Below are 20,660 nucleotides of genomic sequence, written 5' to 3'. Positions count from 1 at the left end.
CGAGCGAAATACGATATCTTAAAATTTTCTCGATGGAAAAAAAAATGCATTTAATTTTCACATTTTTTCAATTTATTTCCAAAGCAGTCGATTCAAATGGGTGATTACTTGGATAATGTACAATGTAAGTAAGTATGAAGTGGGTAAGTAAGTCTTTATTTCTATTTTCCATTTTTACAATTCCAATGCAAAATTATTCTATTACCGAGGAAATGGACTAGCGTCACCGACTAGGGGCCACCATTCACCAATTAGTTTCGCTCGGGGTCCGTTTTAAGACATGAAATGACCTTTGCGGTCCGCACATTTTATAATAAAAAAAATTATTAAACAAAGGTAATTACGGAAATTACAAAGGTATTTTTTTTGATATCAATGAGAAAAGTAACCATTTTTTGTAGCTAATTATCTCTCTGAAGTTTGGAGTGAAATATTGGTGCAAGCTATAGATATTGACATTAAATCCTGGAGATATTGAAGTCCTGAGATGAACGAAGATCACCTTCGAACATGCTCGGTCCGCACACAATGGGTCAGCGGTCCGGATGCGGACCGCCGATCGCCGCCATTTGGTGACACCTGGACGTTGTTATTTATTATTATCTCTCTAATCGTATAGGAACCACAATATAATGTTTATGAACAACTAATAGAGGCTATTTCTTTGCTTTATTGAATATAGCTATAACAATTGATGTTATTGTAAATAATGTGAGATCTAAAACTAGATTAGATTTGACTTGGCTAGTTTTCATCAGAATTAAAATGTTCAATAAGTTTATGAAATGAGAGATGTAATAAAACTGGCCAGGTTAGATCTAATCTGCCTTTAAGATCTCACATTATTTAAATAACATCAATTGTTATAGACAGACGGACGGACGGACGGACGGATGGACGGACAGACAGAGATTAAAAGAATTTTGTCTATTCCCGGGACTCGAGCTATATCTTCATACCAAATTTAAGAACAATCGGTACAATCAGTTTAAGCGTGAAGAGGTAACAGACAGACAGACACACATAAAGTCACCTTCTATTCGTTTCATAAAGTTTCTTCACTTCACAATTCAATATTTACGGGGAGCTCTCATTACTCATACAATAAACGTGATTTTTGTTGCCTTTTTTGCTCAAAACCAATAATGACAGTCGGTAGGCACTTGAAATATTCACAAAATCTTCAATTATATTTTTACTTTCATAATTTATAATGAAAGCAAAATAAAATAAATATTTAAGGGGGGTCTCCATACAAAAAACACAATGTTTGCCTTCGCTCTGTCCGACTCGCACTTGACGGTTTTTTTTTGTTTTTTTCCCTACGCAGCTACGCATACACACAATAATTACCGAGCTGGATTCCAAATTTCAGCCTTCTAGGTCATCTGCAACTGGGTTAGAATTTTGATCTACAAGTCAGTCAGTCAGTGATAAAAATGACGATTTTCGGACGTGATTATTTAAATAACCGTTTAATATGTGTTTATGAAATTTAGAGCTTATAATATTTATCTCGCAAGTCTTATTATATGAGCCAAATTTGAAACGTTTATGTGAAATAGTTCTGAATTATGAGGGGGTCAAAAGTAGCTGCAAATGGACGAACCATGTAATGTAACGGCTACTCGCCAGTTCTGTTATGCTGGAAATTGGCTTGACCCGCTGCCGCGTGTCTAGATTTTACCTTATTCGCCCCCTTGCCAAAACTATTTAGATAAAGTCATATCATTTATTTAATAAACACGTTGAACAAAGATCTTAGATCAGATATGGAAGTAATTATAATATTTAAATAGAATAATCTTGACAAAGATTTGTTACAGAAAAAACAACCAGTATTTACGGACCGGTGATTCCTGGTAGACTCAAATTTAAGATAATATAATAGTACGTAATTACTTATAAAATATATTCTTTCCTTGTTTGAACTTTGTATGTTATCCATGTTCTTTTCTAGTCTTTTTTATTAGGGTTCCGTACCCAAAGGGTAAAAACGGGACCCTATTACTAAGACTTCAATGTCTGTCCGTCTGTCTGTCTGTGTGTCTCCAGGCTGTAACTCAATAATCGCTATAGCTAGACTTCTGAAATTTCTACAGATTGTGTATATCTGTTGCCGCTGTAACAACAAAATATAATTAGTACTCTAAACAAAATAAATTAAATACCTATTTAAGGGGGGCTCCCATACAACAAACGTGATATTTTGCTATTTTTTATCGATATTCATAACGGCAATACATAGGCACTTAAGAGGATACACCAGGGGCTAGAGAAATGAAAAAAAAAGTACGTGTAATATCTATAGCTGTCTCCCTTACCCCAAGACTATACCGCAGAACGCGATAGAGACAACTGCAGAAAATCCAGAAAATCAACGATTCGTTGTCCCCTGATTCCTTCTCCAAAACTTAACCGATTTAAGTACTTTTTTCATTAAAGATTAAGAAAAGGCTTCCTATGTTTTGCTTTTTTTTGTATAATCTAGCCAAATCTGTTTTCTGGACGTTTGAACACAGCGGAAAATCTGGCCATTTTTTTGGGTTTTTGAACGTTCATATCTTATTTAATAATTAAAATATGAAAAAAAAGAAAACATAGGGACATTGTATTAGTGGCCGTAGATATTCAGGAAAAAAATTATAACTCTACTAGCATTATCCAGGGAGGAAACAGGGGACAACGTCTGTATGGAAAAAAGGGCGGTGTGGACTCCTCTTAGTAATATTCACGAAATACCATTGACATAGTATGTACTAGTGCGAAATACCCAGTTTTATTTGTGCTTTAATAATTTATAATAAAATTTAAATACATGAAACAATTAAGGGAGGCTCCCATACAAAAAACACAATTTTCAGCCTATCTTTGCTCTATTGTGCTATGGAAGTTGGAACCCTTCTTGCGCGAGTTCAACTCGCACTTGGCCGATTTTTTATTATCATTGTGCATCCAAAATATTAATAATATTAATATGATAATTATAATACATTTAAATAGCACTGAATATAATATACTTTTTGTATATACATACTTAGAGTAAATTTTTAATAGCGCAGAGTCGAAGCGAAGCGAATTCCCAAAAACTGAACACAGAAAATTCAACCTTAACTCCAGAGCGTAACGCATACATTACTTCTGCGAGGTCAATCAGCGTTGGTCGGGCGCATTCACGCGAATTCGCGCGGATGCGCGCGCCTTTTCAAATTCTCAGAAGTAATAAAGTGCGTTAACGCTTTGGAGTTAAGGATGAGTTTGTAATGTTCAGTTTTAATAATTCGCTTCGATGCGCTTCGACTCTGCGCTAGTATAAATTATAACCCTTAGCATATACCTGCACTTTATTATCCTATTCATTTTAAAACTGTTGTATTGTATACAGGGTCTTTTTTTATGAACTAACGAGCAAACGGGTTACCTGATGGAAAGCAACTTCCGTCGCCCATGGACACTCGCAGGATCAGAAGAGCTGCAGTTGCGTTGCCGGCCTTTTAAGAGGGAATAGGCTAAATTTAGAGCTTAATAAAACTTTGATGCTTTACAATATAATATGTACTCATATTAATTTTCTAGCAGTTGGGGAAAGATGGATAGCATTTTAACGTCAAAATGGTTAATCCAACAGGTACTTACATCATGGGTACATCAGTCTCAAAAGCAGCGAGCACGAGAAAATGAAATTGATCGATCGACGCAATGCATAATATCATTCATTTTTACAAATTTTATTTTGGGCAATCAAGACGCAGAAGGTATAATCCAATAGTGAACCATTGTCCATCAACTGCAAACGTTTCTTCATCAGAACAACAATTTCGTGAAAGTGTTCAAAATGGCACTAGATCGAATGCCAGCAGACATGCAAATTATTCAGATACTATAATACTTTATCTATGGGCAAATTATTGTAAAAGACCTGATAAAAATTGCTTATTGCCATCTAAGGTAATATCTACGCCAAAAACTACATATTTTGCTTTTCCAGAATTACAGCAACGCCATCTATGAACTATTCATGGTACTCAATTGTTTGAGAGGTATTTAAATAAGCTCCTCGCTGAAGCCTGAAGCTGAAAGGAAGTTTAATGCCAAGACAGTCCGATAGATGGCGTTTGGTGCTTACATATTATTTTGCCATAATGTTCGGTCTAGATTCTAGAAGCAGACAGGATAGGAGCATAAAGTGATCTTGTTGATAGCCAGCAGACTATAGGCGGAAAGTTTCCCCAAGACTGGCTTCTAAGCAGAAAAGTAGCGTGCCTTGGTGGTGCCCCGTATACAAAACTTGGAGGAAGATTAAATTACGCACGTTGGGAACCCTTTTGGCCCACGGGGCCCCCGTATAATTGATACGGCAGATTAGGCGGTAGATACGCTCCTGTTACTAAGTAAAACATAGAGATGTAATTGATCACTTAAAGACTTGTATTCCAATTCAATTAATACAGGATTGCACCCGTTTTATATGTATAGGTCGTCTTGTCACAGTGAGAAAATCTTGCCCCTTGATAAAGCAGTTAATTTATAGTTTTTATTCCAAAATTAAGTAAATTCTACTGAACCTATCACTGCTAATATTTATTTAATATTTTAGTAGGAAAATTAATTTGTTACAACGTTAACGTAGACGCTGTTTTACGTCTATTTATAAGCATTAGTAAGTAGAAAAAAATAAATTTCATGTTAATTAGTTGAGTATAAAAATAAAAATATAATAAGTTCATTGTACGTCCTTACTCCTTACAAGCTGCTATTGTAGTTACCAAACTTTTAAAATATTTATTAAATAAAATTAATATTATGTTTAATTTAATATTTTGTTACTCTCGCTAAAACGACTGAACTGATTTGGCTAATTTTAGTCTTGAAACATTAGTGTAAGTCCAGGGATGGTTTATATTAGGAGGTAAGTTATACCACAGATTAAGTGTTAGTGTCTAAACACACTAGGCCGAAGTTACGCGGCGTAAATTACGCATGGTTACGTCAACGCATACAAAATACGGACGGAACGCGACGGAATAGTGTGTCATCGGTAATTTAAAATACATTGCGGGCGTAATCATGCGGAATTTACGCCGCGTAACTTCGGCCTAGTGTTACTGATACGAACACTTATACGAACACTTATATGCGCGTTTCACCACTAAAAAGTCACCATGGTCGTTTATCCTCGTTTCGAGGGCACATCTTTAACCATCTCCCCTAGCATTGAGATACTTGGCGTCAACAAATCGAGCGAAGTCCAGTTCCGATATCATCTTGAGGGTAAGGCCAAATTAGCCTCGAAGAAGCTTGGCGTTCTTAACAGAGCGAGACAGTACTTCAGTCCGGACCAACGCCTACAACTACAAGGCGCAGGTTCGGCCTCATATGGAATATTGTTCTCATCTCTGGGCAGGGGCGCCAAAATACCAACTGCTCCCTCTGGATCGTATCCAACGAAGGGCTGCTCGAATTGTTGACTGCCATAGTGTTTCAAACAGCTTGGACCCCCTGGAATTACGCCGAGATGTAGCTTCACTCCCGTTTGCTCGTTTGCCCCCTTATTTAATAGAAAAAAAAAGAAGTTCATCGAATCTTCATGTAAATAAAGTGTCTCCAGTAAGTGGTCACTTTACATAAACACCTAAACAAATCGCCTTATAGATAAAAGGATTTGCAAAAATGAATACGGTCCATTTCACTGGCAGGACGCCGGGTTCGGGAGTCGGGACTGCACTTAGCACTTAATACTTATTGAACAGGTTGATGCTGTGGTCTGTGTTAGAAGAGATAAAAGAGATATATTTTTTTGGTTTATTACGAATAACATTATCTTCAGAGTTCAGACTCTCAAGGCTAGCGATGAAAATCTAGGAGGGTAGAGGTTAGAGCCTCTTCACGTTAGATCATTATAATCATTGCTTTTATAAACAAAATTAATATGACATTGAAATATTTTATTTCCAAATTGGTAAGCAACTTATGGCGTTTTTCCAGTCATGCGTGTCAACGCCCGCACGCGGATCTGCGTAAGTTGGTTAAAGTTAGCCGCACCCTTAGGGTCAATTTATACTAGCGCAGAGTCGAAGCTCATCGAAGCGAATTATTAAAACTGAACATAACAAATTCAACCTTAACTTGTTAATGTATACAATGCAATATTTAAATATATTTTAGTCTGTGTGCAAATAGTTTTTTTTTTTGTCTATGAAGATTGTCTATTGTCATGGCGTCCGGAGTTCTGTGATCTGTCAGATATATAAAAAAACTAAATTATTGTTTTTTTTTTTATGAAATAAGGGGGCAAACGAGCAAACGGGTCACCTGATGGAAAGCAACTTCCGTCGCCCATGGACACTCGCAGCATCAGAGGAGCTGCAGGTACGTTGCCGGCCTTTTAAGAGGGAATAGGGTAATAGGGGACGGTAGGGAAGGGAAGGGAAGGGAATAGTTGAGGGTAGGGAAGGGAATAGGGTAGGGGTTAGGGGATTGGGCCTCCGGTAAACTCACTCACTCGGCGAAACACAGCGCAAGCGCTGTTTCACGCCGGTTTTCTGTGAGAACGTGGTATTTCTCCAGTCGAGCCGGCCCATTCGTGCGGAAGCATGGCTCTCCCACGTATAACTAGATACCAATGTGCAAGTAGATACCAATAAAACCTTCTTAAAATTAATATTGTGGCTTCATTTAATCACATCATAACTCCAAAGCGTTAATGCACTTTATTACTTCGGAGAATTTAAAAAGGCACGCGCATCCGCGCGAATTCGCGTGAATGCGTCTGGTCAACGCTGATTGACCTCGCAGAAGTAATGTATGCGTTATGCTCTGGAGTTACGATTGTTTTTTTTGTGTTCAGCTTCCGATTCCGGGAATCCGCTTCGCTTCGCTTCGACTCTGTTCTATTATAAATTGACCCTTAATGATTTCATAGATATTGTATTTCCTGTTGTGCGGGCAACACGCGCGCCAGAAGCACCGTCACCCGCGGACAAGATCGGCGCGCGGGTGACAACATGCATAACAGGAAAAGTAGAATAACGATTATCTTCTAGACTTCTAAAGTTCCAACCCTAGCCTCAACGATAGCGTTGAAAATTTAGATTCTAGAGGGTAATGAGTGATGTGGCTTGAGCCTCTTTAGTCTTTACGGTAGGTCATGATTGAAAACCATTGCCTTTATAAAGCACTAGATGACGCCCGCAACTCCGCTGTGCCAAAACTAGTTTATCGCGGGAAACCGTACATTTTTCCGGGATAAAGCGTATCCTATGTCCTTTCCCGGGACTCACAGTATCTCCATACCAAATTTCAGCAAAATCGGTTCAGCGGTTAGAGCGTGAAGAGGTAACATACAAACAGACAGGCAAACACACTTTCACAATTATAATATTAGTATGTATGCATTTCGATGTCGCTGACGGTCATTACCTGAGGGGATTTTCAATCCATCTATTACTCTTACTTTTACCACAAATTACTAAATAGTTATAATATTAGTGCCATCAGGTTATCCATTTGTTTTTTATCATTCCTCGTTTGCAAACAAAATCAGCTTCTACCTTGTGCCCGATGTGAGCTCGTTGCGCGGGTGACAAAACCAAACGAAGTATTGTGAACGTTTTCCGACCACAACACTGAACACTATTGTAAAGGAATTGTCGAACTGTGCTCAATTTGGCGCATGTATTTTTAATTTTTATTATTATTCTAGCTGTCCCGGCAAACGTTTCTTTGCCATATAAAGTATTTCGCCCGTATTATTTTATTGAAGTGACTAATTTTATACGTGGGAGAGCCATGCTTCGGCACGAATGGGCCGGCTCGACCGGATAAATACCACGTTCTCACAGAAAACCGGCGTGAAACAGCGCTTGCGAGTGAGTGAGTTTACCGGAGGCCCAATCTCCTAACCCCTACCCTATTCCCTTCCCTACCCTCAACTATTCCCTTCCCTTCCCTTCCCTACCCTCCCCTATTACCCTATTCCCTCTTAAAAGGCTGGCAACGCACTTGCAGCTCTTCTGATGCTGCGAGTGTCCATGGGTGACGGAAGTTGCTTTCCATCAGGTGACCCGTTTGCTCGTTTGCCCCCTTATTTCATTAAAAAGAAAAATAATAAGTATGTCACCATGGCAACGTCCATCGCTATCCCATCGCACAAACAATGGTCGCCGTCAGTCTCGAGTTGTAATAATTTACTATTATTTATTCAACAAATGCACTTATCAATACAACTAGTACCCAGTAGCCGATTCTCAAACCCACTGAATATACATATTGCATATAAAATTTGGTTAAAATCAGTAAAGCCGTTTCGGAGGAGTACGCGGCCTAAGTCCTAACATTGTGACACGAGAATTTTATATACAAGATTTTAAAATCCGCTTCAAATTTTAAACAGAACCGCTAAAATTAAACACCAACGCTTAAGCATTCGTTGGCTGTTTGCAAACTAGTTCAGGAATAATTTAATGGTCCACCAATTTGTTTTCAAACAGGCCGTTAAAAATATTTAATTGAATTATTCAAAGGTTGTTTTTTGATCATTTAATTTTGGCGAATTGTTTTCGTATGAATTTTTGTTGGCTGATTTTATTTTTAGGGTTCCGTACCCAAAGGGTAAAAACGGGACCCTATTACTAAGACTTCGATGTCTGTCCGTCTGTACGTCTGTCCATCTGTCTGTCTGTGTGTCTCCAGCCTGTAACTCAAGAACTGCAAAAGCTAGAGAGTTGAAATTTTCATAGATTATGTATATCTATTGCCGCTATAACAACAAATCCTAAAAACAAAATAAATTCAATATTTCAATAATCCCATACAACAAACGTGACTTTTTGCAATTTTTTGCTCGATATCATTAACGGCAACACATAGGCACTTGAAATATTCACGAAATACTCAGTTGTATTTGTACTTTTATAATTAATAATAAAATTTAAATAAATTAAATAATTAAGGGGGTTCCCATACAAAAAAAAACGAATTTTCAGCCTATTTTTCAATTGTTGTGGTACGGAACCCTTCGTGCGCGAATACAACTCGCACTTGGCCAATTTTTATGCTTATTTGATTTAGATTTCTCATTATGGACCGTGTGTATTGTGATAACATTTAATTTCCGCTGGTTAAGGAAAAAAATCAACAATCCTATTACATTATTTTGATAAGCATTGATAAAACCAAATCTCCGGGTTTTTTGTTTGCATACATAATATACCTATTATATTCCGACTTAATTATTACATTGTAAACTGTAAAGGCCAAAAAAATTACCTTATAGTGTGCATCGACGGAGAGAAGTTTTCTGAAGACTTCCTAACTTAAGAGGAGTCCACACCGCCCTTTTTTCCATACAAACTTTGTCCCCTGTTTCCTCCCTGGATAATGCTAGTAGAGTTATAATTTTTTTCCTGAATATCTACGGCCACTAATACAATGTCCCTATGTTTTCTTTTTTTTCATTATTTAATTATTAAATAAGATATGAACGTTCAAAAACCCAAAAAAATGGGCAGATTTTCCGCTGTGTTCAAACGTCCAGAAAACAGATTTGGCTAGGCAATACAAAAAAAGCAAAACATAGGAACACAGCTCAATCCTTTTTTAATCTTTAATGAAAAAACTACTTAAATCGGTTAAGTTTTGGAGAAGGAATCAGGGGACAACGAATCGTTGATTTTCTGGATTTTCTGTAGTTGTCTCTATCGCGTTCTGCGGTATAGGCTTGAGGTAAGGGAGACAGCTATAGATATTACAAGTACTTTTTTTTCATTTCTCTAGCCCCTGGTGTATCCTCTTAATGCCGAAGTTCCGCAGCGGAAGTTCGGCATGATTACGTCAGCAATGTCAAACGTATACAATAAACGCGACGTACCTAATTTCGGCATGGAGTGTCATCGGTAATTTAAAATACATTGCAGGCGGAATCATGCCGAACTTCCGCCGAGGAACTTCGGCATAGTGTGTTCAGACACTCAGCCAGTGGGACAGGACTCGCAGGCCGTAGTCAATTAAGGCACTTTTATTCTTTTGAGTCTTTACTGACTATGGAACCTTGAAACGACATCGTATAGCAACTATAACATTAAAGGATACATCAAAAATCCACTTCGCAATATCGAAAGGATTGCGTTAACCCGTACGTTACCCAAATGGGTTCCGCATAATGGGTTACATGTAATGGGTCCTCCCGACTTTGAATTGATCTCTAAAAATATTCACGGCTCGCTGAGCAGGGTATAATAACATTTAGCCTTCCATCCTGCGGGCACAATAGGGGCTAACGCAGACGGGCGACATTAAATAGATTGTTTATCACGACCGGACCAAATGTGATAATATGTAATGAAAAACTTAACATTCACAAATTGGATTTTGAATGTCTATAATTCAAATAAATTAAAATATTAAGTTTACAAGCAATATCGCGATGCAGATGACGTTCAGCGCCATCTATTGGAGTTTTCCGATTACAAGATATCGGATAATATGCATTTGCATATTATTCGAACATGGATATCATAATTATAAAATATGGCATCTTTAATTGTGAATTTTTGGCGCATAATATTTAGATGTATTTTTGGCACTTTGATATGGTAAGGAAAATTTTAAACAGAAAATTATTTTATCTATTTTTTTTTCATTACAATGAAACCAATAATAAATAAGTTCAACCAAATTCAAACGCAAGAATGATTCAGACTTCAAAATCTCTTAACCATTAAAAAATGACTGGAAAATTCAATTTTAAATATTTAAATATACAATGTGTCCCGACACCGGTGTCTGATCCTTTAATGTCATGTAAGTATGGCATATTTTATCGACAAATTGGCTCTCAAATTTTTCTCCATCTGACGGCTGTAAAATGGCAGCCAAGTTTTTCTCGGGCCTTCACTCTAATCTGACCATTGATACTTCTCATGTAAATATCGTATGAAGATAAAAAAGCTCTCATTTGATAGCTAAACTTGTGGACTACGTTTACACAGGCTTGTTTATTTACAGGCAGGCTATGAATTTCGTGGAATTGAACATAGAAAAACCAAAGTTTAAGGAAAAAAATGGTGTAGTTTTTTTAATTCATAGATTTTTGTGGAAAATCTAGCTCATTGAACTGATTCTTTTTTATTTTTAAAAGATAGAGGAGGTTTTCATCTTCAATAAATCACTTTACTTCTATGCTCTAAGTCAGATAGTTTGGAAGTTATAACGATTTTCTTATCATCGGTCAGATTAGTTAGAGAGCCAAATAATTTATTTTTATAAGTTACAGAAAAATAATTTTGATAGCCAATTTGTCAATAAAATATGCCATACATCATAACATTAAAGGATCCGCGGTGTGCTGGGACACATAACACATTGTATATTGAATGCCGTACTCAGAGATGAATAATAATAAATAATTACGTAACTGTAATTAAATAAAGATTTTGAGAAAAAAACATGTAAATAATTAATATTCGTCTCTGAGTGCTGCAGTGAAAGTCTTTGATGTTTATCGTGTACATGGCGTCCGAGAACTATAATTTGCCAGTTTTCGCCGTCTAGCTGCCTGTCATTTTAAAATATTATCTAAGGTTTCATTTAATTCAGCTCGATGATGACTATATTGCGTTGAAAGCGGTCCTCGGCTATTATAAAAATTTGCATCGATTACCCTTGGAAAAAACTAAAATCTCTAGATTCTGATTGATAAGTTAGACAGATAGAGTTTTCTCTGCGCATATCCTGTCTTTGGTCCGTCTGCAGTGACACTCAGCAATCAGCATACTCAGGGTACAAAAGCTTTTATCGAGAGTGTGGGCTTATTTCAATTAGATTTATGTCGAGGCATTTTTGCAAATCAAGTACAGTCTCGCTTCGATAAGTTGCAATATGAGCTCACTTTTTTTGAGTTAAAAAGATACAATGCATAAAATAATTATTGTAGATTTTTGTAAAATGTTTAGAGCCTCGAATTACAAGACCCGCTTTAATATTTTTATTAGAAGTAGATAATAACCAGCTTTTAGTTGACGGTGATGATCCGGTGAACTTCGCATGGGCCTGTCCACATCTCCACGTCACGAAGTCGTGTAAATTTACGTCAACGTAACGTAAAAATGCACGTCTTCTTTCTTCTCTTTCTCCGTTTTTAATAATAGCAAAAGCAGAATACGTATAATTGTGTGGTCCACATCTAGATCAGTAGGGAAGAATGTAGCAGTTTTACAAGGCATGGCGACGTACAATATCGCTATAATATCGTGATGTGCATTTTACTTTACGTTGACGTAAATTTGCACGTTACGTCAACGTACCGTGCCACGTTACCGCAACGTTCCACGTTGACGACGTCGTGACATGGAGATATGGATGGGCCCTATCACTTCCCTCTCAATATAAGCCTTCCCTGGACTTCCACGAACACCGTATTTCAAGACTAAAATCAGCCAAATTGGTTCAGCCGTTCTCAAATTTTAGCGAGACTAACACAATTTATAGTTATTTACATGGATTGGAATAGGATAGAAACCATTGGGATAGGTACCGATTAAATCTATATATATAAAAATGGATTTTAAAATGTGTTAGTCGCGCTAAAACTCGAAAACGGCTGAACGGATTAGGCTGATTTTAGACTTAAAATGTTTGTAGAAGTCCAGGGAAGGTTTTAAAGATGAGAAATAATGAAAAAGTTGCGAGTTATATGCCATTAACGACAATTTAATTTTCCCCATACAAAATGTTCTTACCTGTTTGTTACGAAGATTCGGTATTTTTGGCATAATAACACGTAGATCTAAATAAAATAAGGGTTTTGAATCGACAACATATATACATAATAGCCGAATTATCACGTATTTGTAAAAATAAAAACACTATGATGACACTTTCCAAATCCAATTTGACACAAAAACAAAAATTTTTTTCAAATACCCACATTTTCTAACAAGTATGCTATAATTGACATTTCGATAGACTATAGAACAAGGAATACTTTTTCTTTTGAATTGCTCCTGCGCATAGAGTATACATTATAGCAAGCTATAGAGTGCTTCTAACAAGGTATGAACTGTAAGCACGAGTGTGAACATATTTTCCTATATGCGTCTTACGATGGCGCATGGAACATCACTAGACTTGCGTTATACGTTTGACAAGTATCTATAGAACTTCTGCTTACGATCGGCACTACGGGGAACGAGCGATGCGCGCGCTCTATAGATTCCTAATGTATACTCTAAGCTCCTGCGTGAATCGCCTACCTAAGAGTGTGATGACGGAGACAATATACCACTAAAATAACCCTTAGGGTGGGTTGCACCATAACTGTAACTTAAACTATAACATTCCCCTACTTGGGAGGCTGCGCCCCCCCTTCCCCCCGCTCCAACAATCGGTTGCTTATAACAAAACAGCTTCGCGTCGTTAGTATTGCGTTTTTTTCTCATGTTTTAGAAAATACTAAGTTACTTATTTGATGTGAATATCTCAAGGAAAACAACACATTCAGTTTTTGTGTGAGGTTTAATTACTATGCGGGGGGCTTCGCCCCCCGATCCCCCCTACTTGGGGGGCTCCGCCTCCCCCTTCCCCCCGCTCCAAGAATCGGTTGCTTAAAACAAAACGGCTTCGCGTCGTTAGTGTTGCGTTTTTGTATCATGTTTTAAGAAAATACTATTGATTTGATGTGAATATCTCAAGAAAAATAATACATTCAGTTTTCGCGTGAGGTTTGATTACTATGCGGGGGGGCTTCGTCCAAAACAAAATGGCGTCGTATGTTGCATTACAATTCCCATTTTTGAGAAACGGTCATTGTCTGTTGATGATTCTAATCGAAAAAGAGTCAAATCTGATGAATATTCATATCAAAACTGGTCATCCTATTTGTAAAAACTCACATAATTAGTAAAAATACTAAAATGCAGAATATTATTGTTTAGTGAAACAAAGTTCACCGGGTCATCTAGTTTAATAATAAATATTTATCAAAGTTAAAAATACATAATGCATTTTCACACGCTATTTGTTACTTGAATTAATTACTACTAGAGTTCGCCCAATGGTCGAAATTCGACCTTAGTTTCAACGACATTAGAACTACTACCTATATTTTGTAAAAAAATATTGACTTTATCATAATATTTTTTTCAACTCTTGTCTCTGGCCGTGTTAGCATTGCCTAATAGTATCTAAGATTCTATAAAAAAAATACCACCACCTAGTTGTCAACAGACTTCAACCATAAATAAAAGGGTACAATTCGTATGTATAGGCTTCATTCAAAAATCTGTCATTTTCCTAGTGTGTGTGTTGTAGTGTGTGTAATGTTTTATTTGTTAAAAAAATGTATGATAAAAGCATAATTTCAAAATAATAATAGTTCGATGCACTCCTTCACCATATAAACTATAACTGTGCAAAATTTCATTCTCCTACGTTTCCCCATTTTTCGTCAAAAGGGATACAAAGTTTTTGGCTCACGTATTAATATATAGATATTAAGTCTGCTTCATAAGCCTCATGGTTGCAAATGAAGTTAGGGTATGATACAAATTAGACAAATACACAAGTTTGAATATCCCGAAGTTGAATAAACTAGTACAGTCAACGGAATAACAGTTGTACCTCGCCCCACAATTAGGGCACCTGCAGTTGAGGTTTAAAAGAATATTGACTTTATCATAAAAGTTAAGTTAGCCATAACTGTAAATATAACCACGCCTCTGGTGCAACCCACTCTTAAATTTTTTTTCGACTTTATTAATTCATGTTTTTTTTAACTGACGATTCTGGCTATTACAAAGTGAGGTCATTTGTTGTGTTGCGTTTTTTTCTCATGTTTTAAGAAAATACTAAGTTACTTATTTGATGTGAATATCTCAAGGAAAACAACACATTTAGTTTTCGTGTGAGGTTTAATTACTATGCGGGGGGCTTCGCCCCCCGAACCCCCCTGCTTGGGAGGCTACGCTCCCCTTCCCCCCGCTCCAACAATCGGTTGCTTATAACAAAACAGCTTCGCGTCGTTAGTATTGCGTTTTTTTCTCATGTTTTAAGAAAATACTAAGTTACTTATTTGATGTGAATATCTCAAGGAAAACAACACATTCAGATTTTGTGTGAGGTTTAATTACTATTGGGAGGGCTTCGCCCCCCGAACCCCCTTACTTGGGGGGCTCCGCCCCCCCTTCCCCCCGGTCCAAGAATCGGTTTCTTAAAACAAAACGGCTTCGCGTCGTTAGTGTTGCGTTTTTGTATCATGTTTTAAGAAAATAATTGATTTGATGTGAATATCTCAAGAAAAACAATACATTCAGTTTCCGCGTGAGGTTTGATTACTATGCGGGGGGCTTCGCCCAAAACAAAATGGCGTCGTATGTTGCATTACAATTCCAATTTTTGAGAAACGGTCATTGTTTGTTGATGATTCTAATCGAAAAAGAGTAAAATCTGATGAATATTCATATCAAAACTGGTCATCCTATTTGTAAAAACTCACATAATTAGTAAAAATACTAAAATGCAGAATATTATTGTTTAGTGAAACAAAGTTCACCGGGTCATCTAGTTTAATAATAAATATTTATCAAAGTTAAAAATACATAATGCATTTTCACACGCTATTTGTTACTTGAATTAATTACTACTAGAGTTCGCCCAATGGTCGAAATTCGACCTTAGTTTCAACGACATTAGAACTACTACCTATATTTTGTAAAAAAATATTGACTTTATCATAATATTTTTTTCAACTCTTGTCTCTGGCCGTGTTAGCATTGCCTAATAGTATCTAAGATTCTATAAAAAAAATACCACCACCTAGTTGTCAACAGACTTCAACCATAAATAAAAGGGTACAATTCGTATGTATAGGCTTCATTCAAAAATCTGTCATTTTCCTAGTGTGTGTGTTGTAGTGTGTGTAATGTTTTATTTGTTAAAAAAATGTATGATAAAAGCATAATTTCAAAATAATAATAGTTCGATGCACTCCTTCACCATATAAACTATAACTGTGCAAAATTTCATTCTCCTACGTTTCCCCATTTTTCGTCAAAAGGGATACAAAGTTTTTGGCTCACGTATTAATATATAGATATTAAGTCTGCTTCATAAGCCTCATGGTTGCAAATGAAGTTAGGGTATGATACAAATTAGACAAATACACAAGTTTGAATATCCCGAAGTTGAATAAACTAGTACAGTCAACGGAATAACAGTTGTACCTCGCCCCACAATTAGGGCACCTGCAGTTGAGGTTTAAAGTACAGGCGGTAGCGGCGTAAGGGAATATTCTGAATAGTTTAAGACTAAATAGTAGAAGTTTTTATTAAAAATATATATATATTGCGTAGTTTTTATGTTAAAAAAAGTACTTACTGTCAAAGTGACAGCTAAATTTCTAACAATCACTATACAGAAACCGTATAGTGATTGTTAGAAATTCAGCTGTCACTTTGACAGTAAGTCAAATATACGTGGGAGAGCCATGCTTCGGCACGAATGGGCTGGCTCGACCGGAGAAATACCACGATCTCACAGAAAACCGGCGTGAAACAGCGCTTGCGCTGTGTTTCACCGAGTGAGTGAGTTTACCGGAGGCCCAATTCACTTCCCTATCCTCCCCTATTCCCTTCCCTTCCCATCCCTACCCTCCCCTATTACCCTATTCCCTCTTAAAAGGCCGGCAACGCACCTGCAGCTCTTCTGATGCTGCGAGTGTCCATGGGCGACGGAAGTTGCTTTCCATCAGGTGAGCCGTTTGCTCGTTTGCCCCCTTATTTCATTAAAAAAAACCGAACGAAACATTCAATTATTTTGAAAAATATGTAGCGTTAGGTAGAGAAATTTTAAAATTAATAATTATTGTAATTAATGTCTGACATTTGCAAAATCAAATTGACTTTTATAAATTTATGTTCAACTCAATCTCGGCTTGACCTAATTATATCAACTAGAGATCGCCCAATGGTCGAAATTCGACCTTAGTTTCAACGACATTAAGACTACTACCTATATTTTGTAAAAAAATTATATTGACTATCATTTTTTTTCAACTCTTGTCTCTGGGACTTAGCTGATCTCAGACTGGCCGTGTAAGCATTGTCTAATAGTATGTTAGATTAAATAAAAAAAACTATAATCCATTTTCAATTTGTCAACTTGTTGTCAACAGACTTCAACCATAAATAAAAGAGTATAATTCGCATAAACCTATAATTATATATTAAGTCTATGATAATTCGTATGTATAGACTATAGGCTCGTCACTCAAAAATCTGTCATTTCTCATGTGTGTGTGTTGTAGTGTGTGTAATGTTTTATTTGTTAAAAAAATGTATGATAAAAGCATAATTTCAAAATAATATTAGTTCGATGCACTCCTTCACCGTATAAACTATAACTGTGGAAAGTTTCATGCACCTACGTTTCCTCATTTTTCATAAAAAGGGTTACAAAGTTTTTCGTTCGCGTATTAATATTATGATGATGATATGCCCTTGCGTGTTTTATTGATAGTAAATTTATCACATTTTAAATGAGTAACGCATCGGTAACCTCTTTTTTACATGAGAAAAAAAAAATAAAAAATATATCCACAGCCGAACATACTATAACCTCCTCGTTTTTTGGAAGTCGGTTAAAAATGGTAACGGGTTAGAGCATCCCCGGAGTGGAAATATCGGCAAAGGTTTATGGCACTCCCAGGCGTGGAGTCTCACAGGAGAGAAAAGCCCACACGCGCACGGTGCTCAACTTTCCAATAAGACAAAGATTCACATAATAATATTATAGAGTTTTAATGGTTGAATACCGCTGTCGATCCTGGCGACACAGGATTTAGTAGTTACATTACTTATTATATTGGTGGGAATGAATGTATAGTAGGCCAGAGCACAGTATAGCAATATAGGGATATGTCATATTGCTATACTGTGGCCAGAGCCCTAATAAAGTTTCATTTACAATAGGCATGATGACTATTTTTTTTCTTATCGGTAATTGAAAGACACTTAAAAATAGAATCATCGTTGAAAGAATGACTCTGATAGCTTAAAAATTCACCAAGATATGACAATTCAAATATCTCATAAAAATGACCTTCCCGAAAAGCTCCATACAAAGTGCTACGAAAGTATGACGTCAGTCTTTCGTAGTTTGTACGCATCGGGAGACAACTTTGTTCGACAGGTATATTAAATATTGCGTTTATGAAAGTGGTTTCATAACAAAAGTAGCTTTTATTGCACAAGTTATCGAATTGTATACAAATATTAAGAAATTTAATTGAAAAAAAAATCGACTTGAATATCCAACTTTGAAGTCACATAACAAAAAAAATACAAATGCTATCAAGCTGAAACTTTGGGAACACTTATTTTTTACCGTGATTTCTTTATTTTATTAACAAAATTCGCTAATCTTTGACCTTGTCATCATCCCTATTATTAGGTATTTGATCAAAAATTTAATCAAATCGTTCTATCTCATGCATTACACCACGGAGTAAGCTTATAATAAGAGCGTCGCCGCGCACTCTGTTAGTTTATTCATGTGATTTTAAAGCAATGCAATTCTGCAAATATGTTCTCGCGATAGTTCAATTCTGTATGCGAAATTGATATAATGCGGTACACAAACGGTACTCGAATTCTTCTATTTAATGCAACGTTGCAGTTTTCTTCCTTAATGGATTCGGCCGGTTAATTAATAAACTATAAAATGGTATACTCAATTTTTTTCATCCATCCAAGATATTATTCTTGCCTTCCGTAAAACTTGTCCTAAATGAAGCAGTTAAGCTGAGGCTTAACCTACGCGTCAGTGACGGAGCGTCAAGTTGCGTCAAGTTGTCAAATGTATGTTATGTATACAAAAAAACAGTGATGGGTAATTTTCCGAAAAATATCAAAGCTCGGAAATTTTTCAATTTATTTTTCTGAAAAATTGAAAAATTGGAAAAATAATGAAAAATATTTTTTTTTATCGAAATTATTTCTTTAAATGAAATAGTAAATAGTAAAAATGAAATGAAATATCAAATATGGTTCATATTAAGTTGAAATTCAAAGGCTTGAATGACTTTAGGTGTTGTTTTGTTGTTAAAAAAAAACTATATCTTTTTTTAGCCATAATATCTCCTTTATTTTTTACGAAAATTGTAAGAACCAAAGCTATCGCAAATTTGATTTTCTACAACTTTAGTCCTTATAATTTTCATTTTAAAATCAGTATTTAGGGAAATAACTGCAAAAAACAAGTCAAAGTACAATTTCGCCCGTATCTCAATAATTAAAATCAAAAGCGCAAATAATTTAAGAAACAAAGTTCTAGATGATAGATTATTAAATTTTCTACTTTGATCCTTATGATTTTTTCTACGCCTATGGTAAATGTACCGGGAGTCCGGGACCCGAGCTGCCGGATAAAACTGGATAAATAATAATAAAAAATATTATTATTATTAAATAACTGGCCAAGTGCGAGTCGGACTCGCTCATGAAGGGTTCCGTTATCCGTATCATTATAAAGCAGAGATAAGCAAGTGCTTTTTGTATGGGAGCTAACAAAATCCCCCTTAATATTTATTTTATTTAAATATTTCTGTTATTTGTCAAAATTGTCGGTCACTCTCGCGATATAAGTTTCGAACTTCCAGAGGTATAATTATAGGCGCTACTCAGTCTCTCAGATCTATAACTGGGAACCACGTGAACGAAAGGCGCCTGGAGGTGTAACCAGCGTTAGTGCGAAAAAGGGAGTTAAATATTGATTACTGAAAAAATCGTAAGAATCACAGTTGGAGGAAATTAAGAATTTTGTATTTTTTTCTTTTGATAATAATCGAGATGTAACAGGTCATATAGGCGAAATTATATTTTTTTTTGTAATTGTTTTTTGCAATTACTTCCGTAAAAACGTATAAGAATCAAACTTGTACAGAATTAATTCTCTACAAGCTTTACAACGATCTTATCATTTTATGGCGGCTAACCCGTCGGATTTGGTAGAGTTTTTGAATTTGAGCTATTTATGACCTCTTCTAAACACAAGCGCAAAAAAAAAAAAAACTTTCTATACTTAATTATTATTAATTTCAGAAAAAAATCTAACGCGACTGTAGTGATACCGGTGATGAACTACTCTATTAGACGAGCAATGTTATTGTGACATATCACGTATTGCGTAATAATTATTGAGCGATATATTGATTGATATTGCACAATACAATTGATCGTCTAGGGCCGGTTTATGCAACAAATCGTAGAAGTTTTTAAGAAAAATAATAAATAAAAGCCTTAAAATATTATCCCGTAGTTATCTTGTTTTATTTTCTAATCTTGGTTGACATTTCAATTTGGAAAAATATTTGAAAAATTGGAAAAATATTTTGGAAATTTTTCTTTTTTCTTTTCTTTTCTTTCGGAAATTTTTCCATTACCCATCTGTACAAAAAACACATTTGACAACTTGACGCAACTTGACGCTCCGTCACTGACGCGTGGGTTTGTTCTAAGCTTTCTGAGAGTCTTTTAAAGGTTCGCGCACACTTTGTCGGCCCGTGCCGGGGCGGGTCGGGGCGCAGCGCGGCGCAAAATGCGCTACAGCACACTATTGCCGGGTCGGGTCGTATCGCATTGACGGATTTTAACGCTCACTGTGCCGGG

Source organism: Aricia agestis, chromosome 3, assembly GCF_905147365.1.
Source record: "Aricia agestis chromosome 3, ilAriAges1.1, whole genome shotgun sequence".
NCBI lineage: Eukaryota > Metazoa > Arthropoda > Insecta > Lepidoptera > Lycaenidae > Aricia > Aricia agestis.
The sequence above is the reverse complement of the archived record's forward strand: the minus strand, read 5'-3'. Positions refer to the sequence as shown.